Here is a 23,192-nt window from a genome sequence, read left to right as displayed (position 1 = left end):
CCACCTCTTTAAGTGATCTAGGGAAATGTATTTGGAAGATAGGGAAAAGTAACGTTTATATGGAGGAAAAAAAATCTAGAGCATCTGTATCCTCACCAAGTTTCAGTCTGGATATCCATTCTTTTATGCTAGGAGGATGACAAACATCTAGGTCTAGAATATTAAGAACACTATTTCAGAATCAACATTAGTCCTTACCCTTCAAAGTTGTTTATGCCCTCTTTCCTCTTTCCTTTGCTTTATCCAGCTCTGTATTTTTATAGGGACCTACTTGTATTTTGATATTTTAATCTGGTTTTTCACCTGTGGAATAATTTTTACACTCTTATCATGGCTAGAAAGGAGTTAGGAAGGTTTGTAGAAAAGATATTAAACAAATGCTTCTGCAAATTCTGAAACCAGAATTTGTGAGAGAAGAGAGAAACAGCTATTCTGGTCTTTAACAAATAGCATTTGTGGTTTGGGAAGGGAAGAGGACCACATGTTCCCTTCTCCCATATACAAACCACAACTGGTGGGCATGTTGCTTTATTAGTAGGGTACAGATCAGTTTTCCAAGAATAAGTCCTTACTTATGGGTTTTAAAGACATTTTTGGAAGAATATTCCAGGCTTTTTTAATGAGTGCACTAAGCTACCATTTAGGACGCTCTCTTGTTCATGAAACACAGAAATTTAATGGCTGAGATGGCTGCTTTGCTTGATTTTGCTCCTGTTTTAGATTGTTCTAAGGAATAACTCAGAAGATTTTTCTAAAAACACATCTCACAAAAGAGCTTGTGTACAAGAACCTTCCATTAAACGTGTTAGAAAAGGTTTAATTATTAATGAGTAAGAGTTATGTTGTTATCTTCAAAGTGGCCCCATCACAGATCCAGACATTATATTTTTCAAGGAAGTTACCATGGAAGAAACAAAATTTATATTTAGAAGAGGAACTTTTACATTTTGTTATAACAGCTATTATCTTTCTGGCACTGATTTATTGAATGTTGAGTACCTACATGTGCATACAGGAGTATTACTAGCTTTGTGAAGACTGCCAAGGAATCTGAAGACATTTCACCCTTCTAGAAATAAACTGTCTACTTGAAAAGGTTTGGATTTTAAGAAGTACTTTGCAATTTTCAGAGTCATTTTTCCTCCCTAAAATCTCCGTTTGAACTTTATAATAGCAGCAGCAGGAGAGCTGGCTTGGTAGATATTATAGTTATACAATTGAAGAATTCTAGTCTCAGAAAGGTTGTAAAGGTCATTTAATCCAAACCTTTTATTATTTTATTTTACTTTTTAACATCTTTATTGGAGTATAATTGCTTTACAATGGTGTGTTAGTTTCTGCTTTATAACAAAGTGAATCAGCTATACATATACCTATATCCCCATATCTCTTCCCGCTTGCGTCTCCCTCCCTCCCACCCTCTCTGTCCCACCCCTCTAGGTGGTCACAAGCCACTGAACTGATCTCCCTGTGCTATGCGGCTGCTTCCCACTATCTATTTTACCTTTGGTAGTGTATATATGTCCATGCCACTGTTTCACTTTGTCCCAGCTTCCCCTTCCCCCTCCCCATGTCCTCAAGTCCATTCTCTAGTAGGTCTGCGTCTTTATTCCCGTCCTGCCCCTAGGTTATTATCATACCAATTTTTTTTCATTTTAAAACAGTACCAGATGACAAAATGTTGCAAAAATGAAATTCTTCTATACCTTTTGTTTAGCTGCCACACATATAAACATCTTATATAACCTCAGTGGAATTTCAAAACTGGGAAATTAAATGTGATATGATACTGTCAACTGATTTTTAGAACTTATTTAAATTTTGCCAATTGATCTACTAATGTCCTTTTCCTAGGCTAGGATCCAATCCAGGATCACACCTTTTGTTTCCTTTCTTTTTAAAAAAAAAAAATAATTATTATTATTTTGGCTGCGTTGAGTCTTCGTTGCTGCGCACAGGCTTTCTCTAGTTGTGGTGAGCAGGGGCTACTCTTCTTTGCGGTGCACGGGCTTTTCATTGAGGTGGCTTCTCTTGTTGTGGAGCATGGGCTCTAGGCGCACGGGCTTCAGGAGTTGTGGCGTGTGTTCTTGGTAGTTGTGGCTCGCGGGGTCTAGAGCTCAGGCTCAGTAGTTGTGGTGCTTAGTTGCTCCACGGCATGTGGGATCTTCCCGGACCAGGGCTTGAACCCGTGTTCCCTGCATTGGCAGGCAGATTCTTAACCACTGGGCGACCAGGGAAATCCCACTGTTTCCTTGTTTCTTAAACCTTCTCTAATTAAGGGCAGTTCCTCAGTTTCTTTGTCCTTTACGATGCTAGTATTTTTGAATTGTACTGGTTCCTTATTTTGTAGAATGTTTCTCATTCGTAACCCATTCATTTTCAAGCCTAAGCAACCAAACATGGTTATTCCCTGAGATCTCACAGAAATTAGTGGCAGAGCACCTTGTACACAAATAAAAGACTGCTAATTTTATGGAGAGTTCATCCCAAGGTTTCAGAAAGCATGTCTTTCTGCCAGAAGGGTGAGGGTTGATACAAGTAAATTGGTGAATTTATCCAACAGTTATATAATATATGCAAATTATATATATACTAGATTACTGATTTCCTATGGAGTCTTGGGTTTTATGCTAAGCCCTGGGACTATAATAGTGTGCAAAAACCAAAACGGTCCCAAGCCCACAGTTTTAGCTCCTTTTTGAGTCCGCCCAGGAGTTTGTAGTGTTTTGGAGGTCATGGAAGTGTATGCCTGTGTAAACACAAAGAACATTCAGAACATGGCTAGCAGCAAAGTGCTCTTTCAAATGTGATTATGCAAAAAGACTGGTTTTAGACAGAATGAGTTTTATAGAAAGTGAAGGAAGGGGAGTAAAGCATGGCGACTGATGGAGAAACCCCTAAATACAAACACCATCACCATCATCGGAGAGATGGAGGGACAGGTAGTAAATAAGTGGTAGGTGGGTGGGTAGGTAGGTAGATAGATAGGTAGGAAGAAGAGCTAATATATCTATGTTTATCTGTATTTATAGATATATCTAAGGCAGATCAATCTGTTGATCTATCACACACACACACAACCCCACCCCATGTCCTCTAGTACCCTCCTAGCGTCTCTCCCAGGCCAAGACACATTGGCTGTGCTCTGGGTTAGATCGAGGTGCCAATTCACAGAGACAAAGGGGCAAAAGTAGGACTCCCTCAATCCCTCTCTTCCCAAAGACACTGGTGAGAGTTCTGACAGTTGAGGAAATCTGGGCAACTTGCAAAGAGAACAGAAGGAAGAGAACAAAAGGAGAGCAAAGCGAGAGGCAGCGCGCGGGAGAGGGAGGGTCGGCAGTGCTTGCCGGGGGTCTCCGCCAGCAGCCGTGCTCTCTCGGAGTGCGTGCCCCGCCCTTTGTGGCCCCACGCGTGGGCTCCGCAGGCGGCGGCGCCCGGGTCTCCGAGACTCCAGCCCGCGTGGTGGCGCCTTGCTCCTCGTCGGGGCCGCCACCTGCTCGTCAGCGCCTCCGCCAGCCCCCACCGCGGCCCAACTTGACTGGAGTTGGGGTCCTGAGCTCCTGCCCCCTACAGCCGGCCGGCGGAGAGCCCCGCCCCGCTATCCCAGGTCCGAGACCCGTTTCCGTTCTCGCGATGGGAAAAGTTGGCGCCGGCGGCGGCTCCTCAGCCGCGCCGAGCGCGCTCCTCGCCGGCACGGGGCTCGCGGTCCTCCAGGTACCCGGCGCCTGTGGCGGCGGCTCCTGCTGGTTCCTATGGTACCGGAGTGCCGACCTCGGGGATCCCCTCACCCGTCGCCGCGAGGACGGGCTCCTACCATCCCCTTCCCTTCCCGAGCGGTGCGACGTGAGCAGGTGCCGACGGAGCGGCAGTAGCCAACCCCTGGGGACTTCGGGCAGCCGGAGCGGAGGCTCCGGAGCGAGGAGGAGAAGCCACAGACTTCATGGGTAGAGGCGCGGAGGCTGACAGACAGCCTGGGAGCGGTGGCAGGGACTCCACCACACAAAGGCTGCTCCGTTGTCCTGACCGCTGCAGCCGGTGAGTAGAGAAGTGCTGAGGGGGCGGGTCGAAGAGGTGAAGGGCGAGGGGTGGTGGGCTTTAAAGGGGGCTGGAGAAGCCGGTGTGAGGCTTCTGACTGGGGGAGTGTGCAAAATGGAGCCCCTGCCCACCTTCCTGAGGAACTGTATCACCTCAGAACGTGCCAGCGTCCCTCCCTCAGGGACTTCCATCTTCTGCTCCCAGCACCAGCGCTGAGAGAAACTGCCGAGTTAGCACCTAAATCCTCCTTCCTGTCACAATGGCCGGTGGAGTCGAAGACCAGGCAAAGAGTAGGGTATTATTAAGTATTTGGAGTGAGGGGGTCATTGGGTTAACTTTTAGGGCAGTCCGACATTCCCTGGAGTGATTTCCCCTCTACTTGCTACAAGCTTACTGATGTCTGTAGTTAAAGATGACATATTTATAGGCTCGATGAAAGGGGATGAGAACTGACATGGGCAGTCATTGCCCTTTAGTGCCATCCTCATTTCTTGGCATTTAGGGGTAGGGGTTGCAAGTTACAGAGAGAGTCTGTATCACCTTCTAAAGGCCCCAGCGTGTGCGTGTGCGTGTGCGTGTGTGTGTGTGTGTGTGTGTGTGTGTGAGTGTAGAGCCGGGGCTTTGTAATTTGTGCATTCTTGATTGTTCTCCAGTGTGATCCAGTCCTAGAAACATCATTACCCCAGTGATAACAACCCCTGATCTCCACCACTGCCTGACTTTCTGCAGTGAAGAGTGCACACACACAAAAAATGGACCTTTTCTTATGAGGTGAAAGAGATTAATAGATTGCAGGAGGCTGACACTTAGGGACAGGGGGTATGTGATGGGCTTCTGCTGGACACAGAGAGGTCAGTAAGGGTGAAAGTTGGTGATTTGGGGCCATGCCAGGAGAGGTTTTAGATTTGAGGTAATAAATGGGCACCTCTTCAATCTGTCAAAGCTGTCAACAGTGAACGGGGAAACTCTTATTGGCAGAAATAGTAAAACAATAGCTTTTCTGGTAATGATTAGAGACCATTTAAAAAGTGTGTGAAAGTTCTCTAGGCTACCGTAAAGCAGGGATTGAGAAATTATGACCAACAATAGACAAAAAGTAACCACATATATAGATAAGTGGGGATTCAGTCAGGAAACTGAGCGTTTACTCTTTGGAATATGCACAGGTTATCCAGCCCAGCTACTTCTACCGTGCCTTCATTTATGAAAGAATCTCCAGAAACCGTCCCAGAGACATAACGTTGAGTTGTGCTCGTTGTTAGCTTTTTAAATAAATGTTTTGAACATTTTAAAATAAATATCTGCTCATTAGGAATTCTGTTGGTACATAGGTATAGATAGTATTGATGCAAATCATGATACCAGCACTCAGTACTGACAGCCCTATCCCAAGAGCATTTACCTGCCCTAATGTTTGGCATTGAGGACACAGTTTCTGGTTCGTATGTTGTTCATATACAAGTTTACTAAAATAATTGCGGTAGATATTCTCTCCATCAAGATCCTGGAGACCTTTGCCCTCACTCCCTTCTTTAATAATCGCATCTTTAATATCATTATCACTAAAATTATTCATCCCGTTTAAATTTGAATTTCTAAAACTTTTGCATTTCTTCAGTTAGTTCATTCAGAATTTCTGGCTTTAAAAGGGAAGTTTCAGACACATCAAAGGACTCTGAAAAAGAAACATATGCTGTTATCTAAGCTGCAGAGATCCCTTACCTAGTCCTGAAAGATTTTGTATAGAATAAGAGAGAGAAAGAATACATCTTTGGCAAACCAGATGCTTGTTCATTTAAGAAATGACTGAAATGTATTGTCAGATTGTGTGTGTGTGTTACATGCATGCTCATATGCCTGTGCTTACAAGCCAGATAATGACAGTGTGAGTCAAATCATGGATGGGTGGCATGTAGTAGTCCAGTAAGGCTACTTATTGTAATAAATAATAGGAGTGGAGACTGTTAATGTTTGAGCACCCAAAATTTGCTAATTAGTGAGCTTTCTTTCTTGTCTGAAGTCTTCCATTTCTGAATGCCAACCCCCAACACACACACCTTTTTTAGTATGTGTGTACATGTCCTCATAAACAGAGCTAATCAATTTCATCTAGCCAAATTTATCTGTCTGAGCATGATGGAGAAAGTAACATTTAAAGTTATTATTTTTGTCAATTGGAGTATGGGGAATCAGAGGAAACAGGTGACTTGAAATAGAAAGCAAGAATGGAGATTTGAATTCTAGTCCTATTTATTTATCATGTACCATCAGCAAGTCGATATAATGATTTGAGTTTGAATTTCTTCATCTGTTAATTGGGATCCGTGCCAGTCGGGATTTGTTGACAGAATCACGTATATTGATACAGATAAAAAGGGCACTGTTGTTGTAAAGTCATATACACGTGTGTGTCACTGCCATTCCTAACACTTTTTTCTCTCAAATCATTAAGAGGAACAGTTCATCAACCCTAAATCTGAAGACAAAGTCAGAAATTCATAATTTGCCACTTAGATTTCCTCCCCCAGAAAGAGGTGGGATGCAGGCACCACACATCTTTTGGACCTGTCTGATCTTTAGCTAAAAGCCAAGGCTAAGAAAGACTAATGATTATAATAACATCTGAGTTAAAAATATTAATTTATGGTAATTATAGGCTACCCATATAACTTGTCAAGAATTCTGAGTGGCTTCTTTGCCTCCCTCTCTTTCCTTCCTGTCTCCTTCCTGCTTGGAGCAGCCATTGGTAGATGTAATTTTTGCTGTGCACATGATGAGATCTTTCCCTATTCTATGAGTGTGTGTTTATGTGTTCAGAGGAATTCCCAAAATTTGAGAGCCATTATTTAAACTCAGGTACTGATATTTGCATCCTTGTCATACAGGACAGCCCTTCTTGATGGAAATGTGTGCAAGATCTGGACCAAATGAGGGAATCCCATGGCATTAATGATGCTGAGTGCAGATAATTTGTCAGGGGAAGAACATGCTGCTTCTGCACAGCTTATTTTATACATGATCTAATTTTATATGATGATATTTACTGTCTTGTGTGTGTGTGTTATTTTTTCTTCCACTGAGTTCCAAAATGGTAACCAGCATTAGCTCATTAATCCCTATGAAATTCTTATTAGGTAGGTAGTAAGCATTAATATCTCTTTCTCACATTTTTACGCTGAATATGATTGAAATATTTTGTTTTCTCACCCCCGTCTCTTTCTTACTGGCAGTGTTTCTCAAAAACAGTCATCTGCAATATGCTATTTAACTTACATCATTATGATGGTATCAATGCTGCATGTATCAAATGCTGCATGGCTGTTTGATTGTTTGACATTGCATGTCTTCTCCTTCTGATATTTTTAGACCTGAGATGTAACCACACAACCTTGGTAATTAAACTAGGTCATTTTTTGTTTTGGGGGTTTTGGGAGTTTTTTTGGTAAAATGCTTTATTGTCATCATTTATTTAATTTTCACAATAATCTTGTGAGGTACACATTCTCACACCCATTACACAGATCAGCAAACAGGTTAAGAAAGGGTAAATAACTTGGCTAAGGTGTTAGGGAGGGTGAGGAACAGAGCATAATTTGGAACCTGCTTTGATCTGACCCCAAAATCTATCCTTGCCTTACAGATTTTAATGTAGAACTTAGAAATCAGAACCTTTTAAGATTGTAAAATTATTTATATTGAGTGGATTTCAGAGGAGGTTGAGAAGAGGTAAATCCTGGTTAGGGAAGCTCTACCTCCTTGTGAAGAAGGAATGTTTTTAACATGTGCCTGTCACATTTCATTCCTTAGTTCCAAAAGTGACTGCATTGTTCCCCCACTTCATCTTTAGAGAGTCTTAAAATGAACAATTGGGTGATATATTGAGCATAGGGTCACGGGCAGATTTTGAGATCTGGTCTTGTTTAATACATTTCTGAGTTAACAACAAAATCTGATTTTATTTTGACATTGGCTGTGAAAACTGGGTTTAGTGATCATTTGTGTAAGATCTTTTCACCTGACCTTTTTTCTTTTTTAATTTATTTGTTTTATTTATTTATTTTTGGCTGTGTTGGGTCCTTGTTGCTACCCGTGGGCTTTTCTCTAGTTGCAGAGAGCAGGGTCTACTCTTCTTTGCCATGCGCAGGCTTCTCATTGAGGTGGCTTCTCTTGTTGCAGAGCACGGGCTCTAGGTGTGCGGGCTCAGTAGTTGTGGCTCACAGGCTCTAGAGTGCAGGCTCAGTAGTTGTGGCGCATGGGCTTAGTTGTTCCACAGCATGTGGGATCTTCCTGGACCAGGGCTCAAACCCGTGTTCCCTGCATTGGCAGGCGGATTCTTAACCACTGTACCACCAGGGAAGCCCTCACCTGACCTTTTAAATTTTAATAGAATTGGCTCTCTTTAGCAAAACTTTAGCAAACTTATATTTTCCTTTTCTGATCAAGGTTCTGGTCCTGATCAAGAATGCAAATGCAGTATGGCATGGAAGGCAATTTGCTATTGAGGAAAAAAAGCATAAGATGTGGAGGCAGATGGACTTAGGTTTGAATCTCAGATCTCCTTACTAGCTGTCTTTAATATAGGGAGACTGTCTGCTGTCTGCTTTCTGATGACGCATAGATGGTTGTTTCTCTGACTGTCCATCCAGGTCTGACACAGTGTTTTAGTGTCTTCAACTTGAGAGGGTTGAACACTTTGTACTTATAAGTCAAGTTCTGGGGAAATAAAGGTGACACATTGATCTATGCCCTTGACTTGAGAGTGAGCAAATCTTATATTTCACATGATTAGGTGTATCCCTGTTGTTCACATACATATGTATTTATAGAAATTCCTGAAATTTGAATGCCGCTATTTAAATCAGGTACAGGTATTTGCAGTAAGATATAAAGGTGTGGTAGTTTGTTTTACATCATCTTTGTGTTGGCAAATATGGAATCTCCAGCTACAAAATGCATAATTTAATAATAGAAATTAACCCCTTTTTGAAATTGCTAGTACCATCTAGAAAAGATAATTAAATATTGACTCTGGGAATGATTCACATTTTTAGACTTATGAATAGAGTATAACTGGGCACAAAATACATGGAGTGTCCTCTTTATTTATGATGTTAATAATTGCTAACATTCAGGGAGTACAAACTGTGTGCCAGGGACAAGCCAACAACCTCATATAAATTATCTTATTGACTTTTAATTCTACAGATATTTGCTGAGTACCTAATTTGTTCCAGGCACTGATCAAAAGATGTGTGTGAAGTGGTTCAAAAAGTTATGAACATTCCTGTGAGGCAGTAGAAGATCCTTGTCATCTGATGGCAAAACTGCTAAAGAAGTAAAGGTGAGATGGGAACCTTCTGGCTGGGATGGTTGTGAAGGCTCATGGCAAGGGTGATGCTTGCATTGGACCATGAATAGTAGTGAGAACTTTAAAAGGGGAGTTTTAAGATGACTCTAAGTACATGGTAGGCAAAAGAACCGCAAGAGCAAGTGTGGAGAGGAAAGAGATTACAATTTCTTAATCTGTGACCTCAATATTGAATGATTATAGATATATTGCATGCCCAATGAGAAACTGAAAATCTATGCCAAGAAAAAAATCTGTGCCATTCCTTAAAAATTTGATTGCCCTTATTTGCACATTTAAATCTCATCTTGGATATTGTAGCTTTTTTTTTTTATTATGACTTCTTTCTCAAACACAGTTTAAAAAAAAAAATAGACTGTCATTTATTTAGTAAACTCTGTCAGAGACATCCTCAGCCAGGCTGCCCAGACTGCCATGTTGCTTTAAGTCTTTAAATTTATATGCAAATTCTGTGACCTGCCTTTTTGTGTATCTTAATTATTGTCCTGTACCTCTAGAAAGTATGGAGACTACACCTTTGTCTCCAGAGGGGAAACTGGACAAAGAGCATCCCTGCAGTGGCCAAAGGTGATGGCCTGAAGGAAGTGTGAGGAGGAGCCAGACTCCTCAGAATATAATGGTTTCTGCAGAGGGGGGGCTCTACTCAGATCAGATGGATGCAATAGTTAAAACCTTGGCGAGAAACAGAGGTGAAATCCTGCTGTTCAAGGTTTACAGTGAAAGAACAGAGCTTATTTTAAAGTGTAGGTAGGGATAAAAGGACCTGAATGCTCTGACATGAACTTTTACATGTACATAAAAGGTCTCATATCTCTCTGCTGAGATCTGAATGTTTTTATACTACTTAAATCAGTAATGTACCTTTGCACTGTTCGAAATGACTCACTTTTGAAGAATTTTGTCATGTTACATCAGTTTTATTTTTATCATAGTCCTAAGAGATTAGAAGGACAGATATGATTATTACCTACTTCTTGTGGGAGATGAGACAGGCACCACTGGATTACCTGTGTGATTTACACTTCAGTTGTTGGAGGAAGAGGGGCTAAACCTTAGGCCACAGCATTCCACTGATCCCTGGACTTGCTCAGCCTTTTTCTGCCGTGGGTTTGAGACAGAATTTATGTTTTGGCTGAAGCCTGCACTCCGGTCCATCAGGGACCTCAGTGGTTGGGGAGAAGCATGGAGATTGGGCACAGGAGAACCTATACAAATTACATGTGCTGAGCTTTAGAGCAAGTTGCTTGGTCCAGGTTGATTTGTGGGTCATTAATAGCCTTTAAAAAGGGCATATACCCTGAGAAAATCATAATTCAAAAAGAGTCATGTACCACAATGTTCATTGCAGCTCTATTTACAGTAGCCAGGACATGGCAGCAACCTAAGTGTCCATCGACAGATGAATGGATAAAGAAGATGTGGTACATATATATAATGGAGTATTACTTAGCCATAAAAAGAAACAAAATTGAGTTATTTGTAGTGAGGTGGATGGACCTAGAGTCTGTCATACAGAGTGAAGTAAGTCAGAAAGAAAAACATAAGAGAGTAGCATTTACACATATACACTACCAAATGTAAAATAGATAGCTAGTGGGAAGCAGCCACATAGCACAGGGAGATCAGCTCAGTGCTTTGTGATCACATAGACGGGTGGGAAAAGGAGGGTGGAAGGGAGATGAAAGAGGGAGGAGATATGGGGATGTATGTATATGTATAGCTGATTCACTTTGTTATACAGCAGAAATTAACACACCATTGTAAAGCAATTATACTCCAATAAAGATGTTAAAAAAAAAGTGACCATGCACAGTATTGCCAAGATTTACTGCAAGCGAGGTGCCATTGCCTGTTGATACAAAGGTTATTTTAAGTGCCCACCATTGTAAATGAGTCTTCAGTGCCTTCTTTTGCACTTGTATCTAATTGAGACAGGGGTGGGAGGGGGGTTTACAGACAAAGCAGAGAGGAGTTTGCTGAACACTGACAACTCTGCTCCACCCAGATTTGCTATCTACATGATAACAGAAGCTGACTTTTAACAACAATAATAAAAATCGCGGTATCTTTTGAGCAAATCTCTGTAAGCACATTGCAGAATATCACTTCGTTATTTAATTGAGACCTCACAACAACCTTGTGAAGTAGGTATTATCTCTGTTCTAATACTGTGGAAACCCGAGGCTCAGAGGAGTTAAGAAAGCTGCCCTAAATTACCTGACCAGTGGCACATCTGGGATTTGAGTTATGTTCTAACTTTGACACTAAAGTTCTTTCTACTGGATCCCGCCGCCCCTGTGTATGGGTTTATTTTGGGGTTCCTTAGAGAATTTATAAGTCAGTTCAGAGTGATGGTAAGGAGAAGTCTTGGCATGAGAGGAAAAATCTTCAGTGTGCCCCTTTCCAAGTCACCCTGTTCTCAGGTTCCTGGCCCGATTTATTCCTTTCATGACCTCCAGTTATCCCTGCGAATGACTCACATAGCGTCACTAATGTGTATTGTCTCCAGCTTGTTATCCTGGAAGATGTGTGGAAGATGCCACTTGCTTTCTCCCTGCTGGCTGCTGACCCTAGAGAGGCAGCATGGACACCATGGATACTTGCCTTAAGATAGGGCTACTGAGACATGTTATCAGGTATTTGGCAACAATATTGTGTTGGCCAAAAAGTTCGTTCAGGTTTTTCCCAGAGCCAAAGGTTTGAGGGTTCTGGTCACGTTCCCTAACTAGAATGACGGAGGATGTGGGAACCCAAACTCTTGGTCCATCTGCTTCAGGGCTTGCCTATTTGGGAAGTAAAAGGTCTTTGGTTTAGTCCTTCACTTCCTACCACTCTCAGTTAGAATTATGAAAAGGGCATTTGTCACCCGGACTTGGAAATTCTGTCTCTAATCTCCACCTGACCTGCCCTGTATTTTGCCCAGTGGGTCGAGGGATTTTGAACTGGGCTCTCTTACTGACAACAAAGCTACCTTCAGGTAAGATCCTGAGGCCCCTGCTTTTAAGTGACTATCCTTTACCCTTTGAATTGTCTTTGTAACATTCTTGGTAAACAATTGACCATATAATTGTAGGTCTATTTATGAATTTCCTATATTGTTAAAATTATCATTGTTTTTCTTAGGGAAAAACACACCATCTTGAGTCCTATTGCTTTACAGGAAATCTTAGTTTCATATAATAAATAAACATATAAAGTTTCATTGGAACACACCCCCATTCATTCATTTTTACGTATCATCTGTTTTTGTGATACATGATGCAACAGCAGAGTTGAGTAGTTGTATTGGTTTGGCCAAAAAGTTCGTTCGGGATTTTCTGTACGGAAAACAGAGACCATATTTTCTATCTGACCCTTTACAAGAAAAGTTTGCTGACCACTGGTCTAGATCATGGGGAGGAGATTTTTAACCATTCCTTTCATATTTGTCTATGCTGTTTTAAAATTTTCTGCCATGTGTATGTATTCCTTTTGTGATAAAGCTATTAAAGCATTTTAAATGATTGTGCTACATACTAAGATGTAGCCTTTGCCCTTGAGGTTGCATATACTGGTGGGAATAGACAGCTACACAAACAGAAAAATTGCAGTTTAGAGTGATAAGTGCATAATGAGCATAATAAGAATTGTGAAAAGTACTACGAGGACAAAAATGTGTGGGGAGCCAACTGATCCTCCTAGGAGAAGGAAGGAATGATTTTATAAGAAATTGGTATTTGAACTGGCCTTTGTTTATCCAGGATTAGGAATTTGCAAAGCCAGGGATGATTGGGAAGAGGAGAGGCTATCTATACCCAGTTTTCCCTCTTTTTTATGAGAATTAGGTCCACCTTAGTGGTTCTTAGTACATGTAACAATACGTGATCGATCATTCTTCCTTTAGACTCTCCTCCATCTCCATGCCATTTGGGACCCAGACTAACAGTCTTTAAATATCATGTTTGATTTCCTTTTTCCTTTTAAGCATCGTGTCTCTGAGTAGACCAAAGAATCTGAGCTCCCAAACAGATAAAGACTCGCCTTAAATCTTAAGCATTTGCTCTCTCATCTCTTCACAGTAGAATGTCACTAGCATGGTTGTGACAGTTTCTGCTTGATATTTGTGATGTTGCTGCTTCTGCACAAGATGGAAATGGGTGATCCTGTCGTCTTCTTGGGCCTGTGGCCTGAATCAGTGTGGCTGTTGGGGTGATTATGACAAGTCGGTTGTCATTTTCTGTTAGTGCAATGTCGCTTCCCTAGGTGGTGTGACGGTATGTGATAGAGGGAAGGACATCGCCGTATCCACAGTCACCTTGTGTAAATGTGAGGGATGGTGTACCTAAATTAGGTCAGTGCATAGCTCATGATTGTAATCTCAACAGCTTTCTCAAAGCTGCTCCCAGAGAAAAAAATTAACTCATAGAAGACTTTACATTTTTTTTCCCCAAAGACTCCTGTCCATGTCTTCTTCCTACTATGGATATTTTAGTTTTTTAAAGGTAACTGTACATTAAAAAGTATCATCACTGCGCTGCTTGTAGGATTTTCACAAATGAACACACCCACAAGTGTAGCCAAGCACTCATGTCACTGCAGCATTCCAGAGGCCCCGCTAATACCCTTCGTAGTCAGTTCCCTCCCCTAGGATAAGCTTTGATATGACTTCAAATAGCATAGGATGGTTTTAATTGTTTTATACTTCATATAAAGTTTATATAAGTGGAATTCAATTCTATGTCCTTTTTTATATCTGGCTTTTTAATTCAGCATTATGTTTTTTAATTTCTTCCAAATTATATTTATTTGTGAATTATTTGAGCTCTGTAATTTGAGATTTATACTCATATGTGTCTTTTTGATGACCATATAAAAAATAAAATGGGGGAGCCATTCAGAGTCCTCTGCCCCCCACCCCCCCACAGTAAACTATCAGTCAGTCCTCTCTACCAACAAGTGTCCTAGGGATACTATGAAGTGAGAGGTTTGTTTATTTAATTTGTAATGAATTAATGAATGAGAAATGAAGCCTGCCCCTTCATTGCTGATTTTCTTCTCTCACGTCTTGCCTCCTCAGAGTTATCCTTCATTTACGCATCTCAGGAGAGAACTTAAGATTGGAATGGGGTCTTGATGTGGGAGACTGAGAGGGTATAAGAAATGGTGTATAAAGAGCATAGAGAATATGTGACTGTTCGTGATTTGACCAATGCCTCAGAGCACTGACTTTTAATGCTCCATTCCCTCTGGAAGTTATGAATGTGGCTAGTGGAAAAACGTAATTAAGAAACCAGCCTGACTGTAGAAAACACAACTTTTGATTGAATTTGGTGGGTTTCTATTAATAGCAATATTCAACTAAAAGTATCAGGGCTATTTAGGTAATGGCAGGGACTTTCTTTGACTGATGGATTATCTGAGGAGGTATTATTTTCTATTTCAGAATGTATGGTAAGGTTGTTCCAAGAGTTGGCACCTCTGTATCCCCAGCGTCTCTGTCTCTGTTGGCAAGGGGCTCAGCAGCCAATCTAGTATGTGTAGTTGGCTTCCAGCTCAAGTTCAGTTCTTCTGAAAAACTGCTGTTTTACACTCTTTTGTTGTTACAGACTTCATGTTGCTGACTTCAGAGCTTCACTGAAAACATCTCTGTGTAATTGCTAATTCATAAGGGCTGGCTGAGTTCATTCCTACCATAGTGGCTGCTTGTGTGATACATATTCATTCTCTGTATAGATGTAGATATAGCTCTATCTCTATTTACAAAGGCTCTTTTTGGAAAGGCTTGGCTCCACCACTTTTACCTCATCTCTGGGTTTTGGGTTCCTCATGGTCTATGAGAAGGTAACATGGAGACCAAACCTTAGAGATGTCAACTCGCTTCCTTGAGAAGGGTAGTTACTTTTGTGGAAAGTGATCATAGACATCAGTAAAATTACATGAGGGAAACTAAAACACCTCATTATAACAGAGTCAGGATTATCCTATTTATGAGCTCAATTTAATTAATTATTAAAGTCTAAGACATTTAGAGAAAATTTTAACAGCATTCTATTCAGGTCAAAGTGGCTAAGATTCAAGTTTAAATGGTTTTAGTGATTGCATTGTTTCAAGAAGTCTCTTCCATTTGGGGAGGTAATTTAAGATGTGAAGTGGAGAGGCCTGGGCTAAGGGTCAAAAGACTTACGTCAGATTCATCCTCTGCTATACACTGGCTCTGAGATCTCAAATATGGCACTTACATTCCACAAATAAAGAGATAAAAATACCATTTCCCGAGTCAGCTTTCCATAAGCTATGAGAGCATCCAACGGAGTGAGGGCCTGACTCACTGTAGATGTCCAGTGAACTTTTGGTTCAATTATATAGTCCATCTTCTCAAAGAGAGTTTGTTCAAGAAGTTTCTATGAGCCAGGAAGTTTCATGAGATGTTAATGGTCATGATTTGTGAGCATTGGTCCAAGATATTCTTTTTAGCTAGGGGGAACATCATCAGTCTTCTGATCTAGAAGATTGGAGTTTTAGTTCTGATTTGTCCTTCATTTGTTGTGAAATTTTGGGGCAAGTCACACCTTGAGCATTCAGTTTCCTCCCCTGGGCTATAAGAATAATACCTTGGACAGTTTACTGCAATTTCTCTGTGTATTTCTTATCTGTAAAGTAAGCACAGTGATAGTAGCCACCTCAGAAGATCTTCAAGAGACTAACATGATTCAACACCTGGAAATGCTCTAGCAGAGTGCCTGTTGCATGATGTGTGGTCAATAAACGTTAACTGGAATGATTTTCACTTCTTCCTAGAGCTCACTTGAATGAAATCACCAGTCATGGAAATTGGAATGCTGAGTATGCTGTTAATACAGTGTTAATGCCATGATAGTTATCTGAAAAAAAAAAAGAAAGAAAGAAAAAAAAAAATGAAAACCTGTCTACCTGTCTAATGCTCCCAGTTTTATTTTACTGGAATTTTCTCCTTCTCTTTCTCTCTCTCTTTCTCTCTCTCTCTCTCTCTCTGTCTCTCTCTTTTTTTTTTTCTCGCCATGATGTCCGTTTGTGGTAGAGTGGCAACAACAGCAATAACAACAACTACAGTCGGGGGCCAAACTGCCAGAAACCAAGGATGAGAAAGACTACCCCTCCTTGCCCAGTCCTCTTCTGTGCCCCTGGGTTTTCTCTGGCAGGAATGCTTCACTTATTTCCTCAAGAGCTGCAGAGCTGGGAGCACAGCAGTTTTCCTAGAACCAGAGGCAGTAGGTGTCTGCTTCCCTTGCGGCTCATGTTCTCACTCAGCAACCAAGCATGTCTTTATCCCCGCGGAAGTTCAGACGGCCTTTCCCTTCCTGTCTCAGCAGCTCCTGCCCCAGCCTCAGACCCAGTCATGACAAGTATGGCTGCTGCGTGGAGCATGTCTTCTGAGCCCCTCAGAAAGTTCAGAGAGCCTCTCAGAGAATAAAGCTTTGGATTGGACTGTGGCTTCAGCCATGACTCTTTTTCCTAGCAAAGTGTGGTGCTGGATGAAACAAGATGCAAACTGTAATCCAGTCACAAAGGCCAAAGGTTGAGGAAGAACTTGCCATTTCTCCTTCCTGCTTGCAACTCAAGAGTCTGCCTCCCGCATCCTTGTTAGAGTTATTGGTATCCTGGCTTTATACATACACCCTGGTATTTGAGTGCATATACTGGTGCTCACAGAATTGGTTTGAAGTTAGTGGTTCTGTCACCACTCTAGCTGTATGACTTGGACGTTCAGTTAATCTCTTTGAGTTTCAACCTTCTCACCTGTATGATGGGAGTAGTCATGTCTGTCCTGCTTACCTGGTCAAAGAAAATCTCAACTTTGTAAGTCTGAAACCTTAGGGTCCCATACCTGGGTAGGAAGCTTGCATGTTATTTAACACAGCTTTTGTCTGCTGCAGGTGACCATCCCCTCACCAGCCTCCTGCACAGATGATCCTCCAGCTTCAGACTGAGGTCTGACTGGTGGGGGAGCTGCCCTCTTCAGGAGCTCTGACTGTGAGAAAGTTGTGCCAGGCTGAAATCTGAACCCTCCAATAACTTTTACCTGCTGGTTTCTGTTTTATTTCTGGATCCAACAGTATGTTTAATCTCAAAGTCTTCTGTATATTGAAGACTACTGTAAAAAAAATACAGTCAATTTTTAAAAACTGGGTATCAAGTCATTTTTTCAGTTCCTTTGCCTACTCTGCCCTTTAGATTCTGATCTGGATTGACTGCATGGAACAGAACATGGTGCCCGGTGTTCCTGAACATTCTCAAGGGTCCTTGTGGCATCGGTTATAAAATTTTTCCTGATGATCCCCAGAAGAAAGTGTGATTATTACTAATGATAGGTGTCCCCACACATAGTGGGTCTACTCAAATCCTAGAGCCATAATTGTAAAAGCAGGCTTCTTAACATGTTTTTAATTATTTTAACTTGGAAATAATTTCCCCCTCTATTACCTTGGATTATTTTTTATTCTGAAAAATAATAAAGATGAATTAAATTTAATAAAAGACCTAGAAAAAAATCTAAAGAATAAAATGAAAGTTATTTGTAACCCATCTATTTGTAAAAAAATAAAATATTTTTATACCTTACACCTTGGTCATGTTTCCACATATATGATTGTATATTTACGTATAATTGTTGAAATTATGTAACGTGGTTATGTGGCTCTGCATTTTGTTTTGCTGTCTTATTGAACATTGTATTGTCTTTCCCCATGTCATTATCAGTTATAAGTATCATCATAATGGTTGCATCATAATATTCTATTGAATGAATACAGTGTAATTTACTCAATGAACCCTCTGTTGTAATCCCTAATTTGTAGCCAATTTCCAGGAGCTTCAGGGCTATTCTTTGAGAAATGGAAATAAGGGAGAAGGCAACACCTCGATTCCCACAGCAGGATTTTATTTTCCAAGTGCTGGGGTAATCCCTTCACTCCTCTCTTCTTAAGTAGGCAGAGTTAACAGGACATACAGATCAGATCCTGTCAGAGCTGGAAAGCAAAAAAACAGGTTGATTTGTGCATATGTATTAGTGTGTTGTATCCTCACTTCACAAATTCAAGTTTAAAATGCTATACTGGTGATTTCTGTAATCAACAAGATGTTTGGATTTGTTTCATTTACTGATGCAAATAGGCCCACCAAGGGCTTGAACTACCTCTTTCCTCTGATATCAAGGATTTTCCCTTGGTCAAGGAAATTGAAGAAATCCAAGTACAGTATCAGGGAATTGCTGTCCTTCAATGTCAGGAAGAAAACTTTTAATGCACTGGAACCCAGAGCTGGAAATCAAAGAATCACAGATTTGTCTTCCATTAATATGATTTGGGATGATGTTAGAGCATAGCTCTGGCAGCAGGAAGGCTCCATTCTCATATAATCAGCTCAGTCATCTGGGGTCATTATTAAGGGGACAGTATCCCCACTCCTCTGTAAACTTGCAGAACCAATCACCAAGATAAGGGAATAGGAATCTCTATTGTCTACAAACTTCCCAAGTGAATTTTGTTAGGTAAATTTAAGAAATGGATTCTGACCCGTACACAGAAAAAGGTTTCTAGGCCATCAACTTAGGCTGAAAGAGAATTGTCCTGTCCCTACATCTGTATTTCCAACAAGTCGTAACACCTTAGATATTGAGCTTTACTTTGGATTTCATCTTTGGTGATTATCAAGATTACACAACTGGAAAATAGTAGCTACATAAACCTATAGCAAGGGTGATGGAAGCGATTTTTTCCAATTAAAACGTTATCATTTTTGAAAGAGGCATCCCACATCTCCCCAAGGCACTGCCACTAGTAGAAAACCAGCTCCATTCCTCTACTGGGGCCAATTCCACCCTTGTGGAATGGGTAAAAACTGTGTGTCTTCACCTCTGGGGACTGGCCGGCTTGAGGCAGTAGCATATGGTTGACTGTTGAAACAAATAAAAATAAAACCAAACAGAAACTTTGGTTGTTTAGCCCCAGTAGAATTCTCAAAACCTAATACAAAAGGCTAAGCCCAGACACAGCTTCACTCCATCTGTGCCTTGCCTCCAGGCCAGGGAAGCATTAACCTTATTGGGCCTGGTCGCTGGAGTGCTTCCAACACTGTTCAGATTTTTCTGATGTCACAGGTTTCTGTTTGTGCAAATGAGAAACTGCAAATTGTGTATCTCATGTGCTTATTAGGAAAGATGAAAAGTCAACTGACCAAGACGACCTCCTGGTCCCAGTAGTGAGGGCACCCATATCTGATGGGCAGTTTCTCATGGTGCTGGGCTGTGGTGAAGAGGCATGAAAGTTCTATGTTATTCACTTTCCCGTGCTGTGATTTCAACAGCCAGGGAAACCAGGTCTGAAAACCTCTAACTTGGGTCCTAACACAGACAAAGATAATAGATAGGAATTATCTTATGAAAAGCAGGACAGGAAGAAGTTTATGGGAAGCGGAAGTTGGAGAGAGAGATGGCCAGTCTTTTCACATTAAAAAAAATGGGAAGTATGGGTACTGAGTCTGCAAGTTGTGGGCTGCTTGAAAATAAGAAAAGTTTCTCTTTTCCTTGTTGGGCCACCTGCAAGGGGCATTCATGCTTCATGTTCCCTGAGCACTGTGAGGCTGTTGGATTTCGTGGGTGGGAGATGTAGGCACCTGGTTCCAGCAGAGCAGGCGCCACTGTAAACTAGGGCATCCCTCCGTTGAAGTGTTGTCTCCTTCAAACATGCAGATGGACCATTTGTCCATTGTGTATATTTCCTGGAGCATTAAGGAAATGAGAAGCAGGCTTCTTAAGCATCTGCCCATTTCTCCTGTGAAGGAGGAGAGAGGTGTAAATGGCCCCTGTGAGTTAACTCTGACTATGCTGGATCCATGAAAAGCCTTTAAGAGCAGCTGGTCTCTCCCAGAGACTGGGAGCCAGTCAAGCCCAGAGAGTTATAGGTCTTAAAGACCCTTTAGGTAAAGGGTATAAATGCTGAAGACATGGCAGGCTCAGTGCCCTGGAGCAGGGCCTGAGGGAACAAGTACATGGTCTAAATAGGAGCAGAACTGTGGGTCACAACCAGAGTGGGCACGGCCGGCACAGGACAGACTACAGGGACCCAAAGAGGAGGACGGGAGCCAGTGGGACAAAAATTCCAGAGGCAGAGCGAAGTAGGTGCTCCTAAGTCTCATAAAAAGCAAGTGACTGTTAGGAGTTACAAGGGCAGGCCTAGCAAGGAAGGTGGGGCACAGAATAAGAGGTCTCTTTCAATCTGCGTAGCCACTTGCTTCATCCCAAGAGCCTTTGTGTACTTCATCAGGCAGGGATACTGTTTGGAGCTTAGGGCACCTTTGGGCCTCACATGTGGTGTTAAATAAAAGCATCCATGAGGGATGAGGGCTTCCCTGTCCTAAAGGAAGCACAGCTTGGGATTCCCCTCCTGGAAGCCCCACAGATGGCGGCAGAGCAAAGACTGCTGTCTCCCTGGAGTCTGTTCTTAATGTTTGTGACCCCAGTGTCCCACTCTGCTCCTCACACGCAGGAGTCTTTCAGGAAAGTTTTGCTCAGTGGATGCTGGGTCTGTCCCCTCTGCCCCTCTGAGCAAAGTGCTCAGAAAAGAATGTGAAAAGTGGGGCATCAGGAAGCTCTTAACAAGGACCAGACACACCTCCAAAGGGCATTGACATATTGCTACATTTTTTTTTTAATATGCTTTGGGGAAAAAAGGAAAAAAGTTAACATCTGACTCCTGATATCCTCTAATTTTTCTTTCCTTCCTCCCAAACTGTTTTGGGGAGTTTCATACTAAAAATGGCAACATAACAGCAACTAAAATACTTATTTCATATTTTCTTGCAAATTTTTTGCTCCTATTTTTCTTTTGTGATTGTTGAGTATGATCCAAGCATAAAATGACTACACCAATTGAATGCTCACTCAGGACTGAAAATTTGGATGGGGGCAGCCCCTTGGAAACCTTTTAACTCTGGCCAGTGGTGGAAAAAGAGTCCGTGCTCCCATGTGACGGTGATTACTCACGATGGCCTGGATCTCATGACACTATGTCTGATCAGTAAACACAATAGAAGAGCTGTGCTCCCTCTCAGGCATCTCTCTGCCCACGGTGCCATCTCCCCCATTGTCAGATGAACTGGTCTCAAGCCCTGGAGGCTGTGCCTGTTGGAGAATTTGCCATTGATGGGGCTTTTGTGGCAGAAGTTTTGCAGGCGGAACACACCTCCCCAATCTGCCCTAACTTGAGGAGAAAACGATGGCATCATCTCCTCAATCTGCCTGGCTTAACTGATTGCAAACCTTGTTTTCCTTTCTTACAGCACCTTTTTTTTTTGCTGATTATAAAAGCAATATGTACTTGATACAATAAATGTTAAACAACATAAATTATAAAAATCTAACATGACGATTACCCATTAAGCTGCCACTTATGGATAATCACCATTAACTAGTACATATTCTTCCAGTTATCTTTTGAGGCTTTCAGGAACATACAGAATGACTGCATATGTATTTATAAAATAATGTTTAAACACACAAACATACAGAGATCAGTTCATACAATGCATATTATACACTCTGCCTTTTTTTCATTGGCAATAGATTTGAGTCATTTTTTCCTATCCATCCATGCAAATCTACCTCATCCTTTCTTTTTAAGTAATAGATCTTATTTTTCAGTTTTAGAGTCATAGAAAAATTGAGCAGAAAGAACAGAGTACCCAGGTAACCACTCTGCTCCTCATGTACACAGCCTCCCTGCATTCATCATCCCACAACGTAGTGGTACATTTGTTATAATCCATGAACAAACATTAACACACTGTTATCAACCATAGTTTACACTAGGAATCATTCATTGTGTTGTACATTCTATGGGTTTTGATAAATGTATAATGACATATACTCACTATTATAGCAACATACAGAGTAGTTTCTCTGCCCTAAAGATCCTCTATGCTCCACCTCTTCATCCCTTCTTATCATAAACTCTTGACAACCACTGATCTTTTAATTTCTTCATAGTTTTGCCCTTGCCAGAGTGTCATATAGTTGGAATTGTACATTATGTAGTCTTACCAATGGGCATCTTTCAGTTTGCAATATACATTTAAGGATCCTCCATGCCTTAATATGGCTTGATAGCTCATTTATTTTCAGTGCTGAATAATATTCCATTGTACAGATGTACCACGGTTTGTCTATTCACCTAATGAAGGACATCTCCCTTGCTTCCACATTTTGGAAATCATGGATAAGGGTGCCATAAACATTTGTGTGCAGGTTTTTGTGTGGACCTGATTTTTCAGCTCAGTTGGGTAAATACCAAGGAATGTGAGGGCTGAACTATATAATAAAAATACATATAGTTTTGTAAAAACACAGAATGCCAAACTTTCTTTCGAAGCGAATTGAGCCTTTTATGAATCTTCCTTTGGTGATGTATCTAAAAAGTCATTTCCAAACTCAGTCATTTAGATTTTCTCCTCTTCTAGGAATTTTATAGTTTTGTGTTTTACATTTAGGTCTATGATCCATTTTGAGTTAATTTTTATGAAAGGTGTAAGGTGTCATGTGGATTTGCATTTGTCCCAGCCTCATTTGTTGGGAGACTCCTATTTCCCTGGAATAGCCTTGGCTCCTTTGTCAAAGATCAGTTGACTCTATGTGTGTGAATCTACTTCTGGACTCTGTATTTTTTCCCCATTGATCTATTTGTTTAAACTTTTGCCAGTTCCACACTGCCTTGATTATAGTAGCTTTGTAGAAACTCTTGAAGTCAAGTAGTGTCACTCCTCCAACTTTTTCTTTTCC

The 23,192-nt window shown here is 41.3% G+C and overlaps 1 long non-coding RNA gene across 3 annotated transcripts; it reads left to right on the top strand.

The window, feature by feature from the left end:
- Positions 1–3,691: 3,691 nt before the first annotated feature.
- LOC102992159 (uncharacterized) lies at positions 3,692–17,832 on the top strand. Of its 3 annotated transcripts, none has more exons than XR_447369.4 (3): positions 3,692–4,035; positions 9,241–9,376; positions 16,732–17,832. It is a non-coding gene; the product is annotated as an uncharacterized lncRNA (long non-coding RNA). The 3 variants fall into 3 exon arrangements; XR_003677708.2 differs by having other exon boundaries at positions 16,440–17,832; XR_002891431.3 differs by lacking the exon at positions 16,732–17,832 and adding an exon at positions 16,181–16,417.
- Positions 17,833–23,192: the final 5,360 nt, after the last annotated feature.

This window comes from Physeter macrocephalus, chromosome 20 (assembly GCF_002837175.3).
Source record: "Physeter macrocephalus isolate SW-GA chromosome 20, ASM283717v5, whole genome shotgun sequence".
Taxonomy (NCBI): Eukaryota; Metazoa; Chordata; class Mammalia; order Artiodactyla; family Physeteridae; genus Physeter; species Physeter macrocephalus.
This window is presented reverse-complemented; position numbering and strand designations above follow the sequence as displayed.